This window comes from Choristoneura fumiferana, chromosome 17 (genome assembly GCF_025370935.1).
Source record: "Choristoneura fumiferana chromosome 17, NRCan_CFum_1, whole genome shotgun sequence".
Taxonomy (NCBI): domain Eukaryota; kingdom Metazoa; phylum Arthropoda; class Insecta; order Lepidoptera; family Tortricidae; genus Choristoneura; species Choristoneura fumiferana.
In genome coordinates, this window is record NC_133488.1 from 14,566,030 (window position 1) to 14,571,127 (window position 5,098).

The 5,098-nt window shown below is 40.3% G+C and overlaps 1 non-coding gene across 1 annotated transcript; it reads left to right on the forward strand.

The window, feature by feature from the left end:
• The first annotated feature begins 4,782 nt into the window (after positions 1-4,782).
• On the forward strand, positions 4,783-4,855 carry TRNAK-CUU (transfer RNA lysine (anticodon CUU)). Its single transcript has one exon. It is a non-coding gene; the product is annotated as a tRNA-Lys (tRNA).
• Positions 4,856-5,098: the final 243 nt, after the last annotated feature.

Genomic DNA, 5,098 nt, shown 5'->3' on the forward strand with positions numbered 1-5,098 from the left:
TCTTTTCGTGACCAACAGGCTGTTGCACTCAGTAGCGTGCAGTGAGGGTAAGCAGCGCCAGTACTTAGCTGCACCCACATGCGCCCACCAGCACCAGCAACAGATATGGCGTTCATTGAGTACGCAGGGTTATAGTGTTGTGTTGCCGATCGATAATCCACTATCGAAAGTGTTTCGATAGACTATCGATAGTTTGAGCAAAAGCGATAGTAATCGATAGTACCTATAGATATTTTTGATGTCTGATAATGCAAAACTATCGATACTACCGATACTTCAATAGAACAGATAATTACGAAATACTATCGATACTATCGATAGCAGGTATCGATACTATCGATAGTTTTAAACAATCGATTGTTACCGTTATTTCAATAGTATCGGTTGCATCTACACGGAGAGGTTGGCAGAACAGAAGTTGCAGCAACTGAATCTTCTAAGTCCTAAGAGTAAGTTGGTTCAGTTTGGTAGATTATTAGCAAAATCACCGCGCACCACCAAGCAACATTAAACCCTAGCGCTGCGCGCGAAGGTCGTTATTATTCAGCACCAACGTTTTGGTTTAGGATAGGGTTGTAAATCAATAAAAAATATTACTCACATATAACTTAAGAGTAAATTCGGTAAAAATACTTAGTTTTCTAGCATTTTTAAATTGACGCGCCTACGATCTCCGACGGTCACAAAATTGATAATTGCACAAGGTCGCGTGCCTGTGAGCGTCCATGCCGGGCCGGCGTGGGGTGTTTTGATACTTACAGAATCGCACCTAAGTATATCGCGGAGTGCGCCGCGCCTGCTATAGTATCGATGGTATCGACACTATCGTTTTCGTAATTTTCTGTTCAGTACTATCGATAGTATCGATAGTTTTGTATTATTAGACAGCAATAATATCGATACTATCGATAGTATTGCACGAAAAGAGATATCAATACTATCGATACTATCAATAGGCCTATCGATTAAAACTATCGATTGCAAACTATCGATTGTTCGGCAACACTACAGGGTAAGCACTTAAGCAGCGCTAGTGCTGGTGGCGCTCTGCTGCGGCGCAAGCTAGCAACTGCCTACCCTGGAATCGACCCAATGCACGCCAATGCAACAGGGTAGGCATAGCAACATTGGCATAAGGGTAGGCAGCGCGTGTTGCTGGTACTGGCGGATGCGTGCGGCTGCAGCTGTGAGACCTACACATATCACACTTTAGATAGATCAAAGCGTATCAACCGACGTAAAATTTTTGGGGGATCTAAATTGCAATGGTGAATTATTTTGAGTTCATACGGTTCGACCTTTCGGCGTAGGAGTGCAAAAGTTTCTTATTAGCAGAAGAATAATGAGTGTTAGGTGATAAGCTTAAGCAGTGTTGTGGCTTGTGGGGCCGGAGTAACTGTCGCGCGGCCGCTTCCTGCGCGCGCCGCCCGCTGCATACTGATCGCGGCCAGCGGCGCCTGCGTCTGTGAAGTAAACCATGTTCCCGCGGTTCTTTACTTTATTTAGTGTATTCTACTAACATAATATGGGTTCTGTTTCAGTCTGAAATAAATGCATTATCATCTCTCATTCTGTCATTTAGCTATCAAAAAAAAAACAAATAAACGTTTTTATCTCAATATCTATCTATCATAAGTACTGAGAAAGCGAGGCAAATCATAGTTAGTTATTCTGTTTTTATTACTAAGTTATTGTCATATTATAAATACAATTTTGGATGTCTGTTAAATTTTGTTATTAAATTATTTGAGTTTTCTCTGCACTTGAAAAAAGAAGTTACTTACTTAGTAAAAAATGCTCGTTAAATGACAAGGGTTATACGTACACGCACACACAGCCTATACTGACAGAATACAGGCTAATTCTTTGGTACAATATATTAAAACTATACTTACTTTTTGGGGTTCCGTAGTCAAAATGACAAAAACGGAACCCTTATAGTTTCGTCCCGTTCGTCTGTCCGTCCAACCGCATGTTAAAGGCATTTTACTCAGAAATTACTAGACGCAGATTGATGAAATTATTTTCCTTGTAGTCAAAATGTAAAGCAGAGTGCTTACCTCGGGTAAAACATCTATTTCACACCCGAATTTTACATTGGCACCCTCGCAATGCTCGGGTAGGTACCAAAATATCTCATGTGGCATTTTTTTACCCACTTTGATATTGGGTTTTGACTTATTCGACACTATGACCGATACGAAGTCCCTAAGTTAAGTGGTATAAAGCCCAACACACACTGACGACGGGTGCGGGTTGTGTGCCGGCCCGAGAAAGGGCGTATTTAGTTAGATGGCGGTATATGAATGAACGCCATCACACCGACGGCGGGCGCGGGTCGGGCGTTCATATACCCCCATCTAAAACGCCCGTCGCGGGCCCGCGCACGACCCGCACCCGTGGTCTGTGTGTTTTCGGCTTAACTGGCAAGTGCGGTGTAGTACTTAGTAACTATAGTGAGTGACAAATACCACAATGCTTCAGTGAAAAATGGTTGACGAGGAAATGCATATTAATCTGTTAAATATGTTATAACAAAAGTAGCTGCTATCCGCGAATTAGTTTGCAAAACATTATAGCACATAGAATTTTAGAACCATACAATTTTCAGGGATAAAACTACCATAATGCCCTTCTCAGGGTCTCAAACTATCTCCATTGGTACCAAATTTCATTTATATGGGTGAAGCGGTATACAGTAGAGCACCCACGTCCCCCAATTAGTTCGGATAATCGGTATTTTCGGATAATCGAACTACCTATATGTATACAGCGTGTATTTTTGATACTACCTCAAACTTTAAGGGTAGTTACTGAAGGCCCTAATAATCACATTTTATCATGTTTTAGTAAAAAAATACTACTTACTAAAAAAATACTAGACTTATTATTTTCCTTATAAAATTAATTAGCACGCAATGTATCACTGCGTGATACTTCTTTGTTTTTATTCAAAACGTCGCACTTGTTGACGTGACAGTTGTCACAGTGCCTCTAGTGTGCCGTTTTCACAAAACATTCGTTAACTATTCGAAGACGTAAATCGAGCGTTCGATCGTCGATACGTAGCCGCCACATGTCCACGGTGCGGCGTCGTCACCCGTTTTCGTTACGATACGCGGACGAAATAGTTTACGTAGCAAACCTACACTCACAAAAGTTGTTGTGCAAACTTTCCGCTAGAGGCGCTGTCCGTGTTTCCATAAAAATTGAGATTTTAACTCGAACGCGATCGAGACGTAGTTTGTGAACGGGAAAATACACTAAGCGTACTGAACGCTTCTCTCTCGTATCAAATTATTGTACGCATTACATTGCTGCTTGAAAATATTTAAAAAAATAATTACGCTCTAATAGTTAATTTTAAATTATCAATTTGTTTTGGTATCGGTTCACAGCACTTAAATCTTCGTCTGGTTACAGTTTGAGGTAGTATCAAAAATACATGCTGTATTGTGTATTTGATTCTGCCATCCATATTTACGTATAGGTAAATGAAAACCACATTAGTTTATCGACTAGCGGTTACTTGGAAGTGACATACGACTACAATTAACAAGTCGCGAAATGCGCGAGCATTGTAGCGCGGGAGGCGGGAGGCGGGAGGCGGGAGAGGCACGGGCGGGTCGAGCGAGCGGGCGTAGTAGTTCGGATAAGCGGTCGTTCGGTTGAGCTGAGCGACGTTCGGATAATCGACGCTCCACTGTATAATATGCGTGAAATAGTTCTAGACAGGAAGAAGAGCAACTTGCGTAGGTATTTTTAATATCTATTAAGTAAGTACTGATTCGCATTATTAGATAGATATACCTTATGATTGTTACAATGCCCTTATGGCTTTTTACCAGTATAATTATTATGATTGTTGTTTAATATTGTATAACTAAGTACACTCTGTATAATTATAATACAAAAACCATCATCAGGTAGGTACTTACACTTACATACCATAATGTAGGTACCTATTTAGCTATTTTCTAACATATTGTCACGTAAAATAAAACCATTTTTCAGCCAGCACATGCGAACACAACATTTCGGTCGTATCGTATTGCGGTATTGTTACAACCGTGGTACGACTAGACCACAGAAGGCCGTTGCACTACGAATCTACGATCCCCAAAGTTTCGTCGATCCTACCCGAACGCTTGTAGGTAGGTAGGTAAAGTAACTATTACTTATTTTATGCCGAAGTATTGTCTATACCTACGACCAAAGTGGTATTATTTTATGTAGAACATCCAAAATAATCTGAGCCCAATAACACTAAATTTTGTTACGACAAAAATTTAAACAACTGCATGCAGGGTTACTACGAAACTCGAAACTCTAATTTCGTGTCGTACCTCTGACACTTACACTATTTAATACGAAAGCGAGAGGGACGGTACGATACGAACTTCGAGTTTCGAGTTTCGTAGTAGCCCTACTGCTACTGTTTCAACAGTTGTTTTACACCATGTCATGTCATTTCTTACTAAAAGAAACTGTAATTTTAGGGGCTGTTTCACCGTCCATTGATTAGTGTTAACTGACGGTTAAATGTGATGCCGTCTTTATTTGATTTGTTCGAAATAGTTCGAATAGACGGAGACGGCATCACATTTAACCGTCAGTTAACACTAATCAATGGATGGTGAAACAGCCCCTTATTATACATATTATAGGATTTTTTTGTGCACAAGAATCTCATTGAGAATCAGATGACAGATGAATCTATTATAGGAAATTCGTTGACGTAACGTCAACACGAAATCCCTAATTTTGCACTTTCAGGCACAAGCCCGGCTAGCTCAGTCGGTAGAGCATGAGACTCTTAATCTCAGGGTCGTGGGTTCGAGCCCCACGTTGGGCGAAATCTTTTGTTATTTTTTATGGCATTTTTTTGTAGAGGAATATACTTCTGAATTTTCTGCATCTTAAACATCGCAAATAAAATAAAAAGCCCATTTAATCAATCATAATAACAGTTTTCGAACGAACGTCCTTAGTTATTTTTTGTACCTAGACAAATCGACTTTAAATTAGTTTTTTAGCCACTTTTTTATCCCACTCGGCAAAGGCCTCCCTCTTGTCCTCCACTCCACAACTCCTGTCT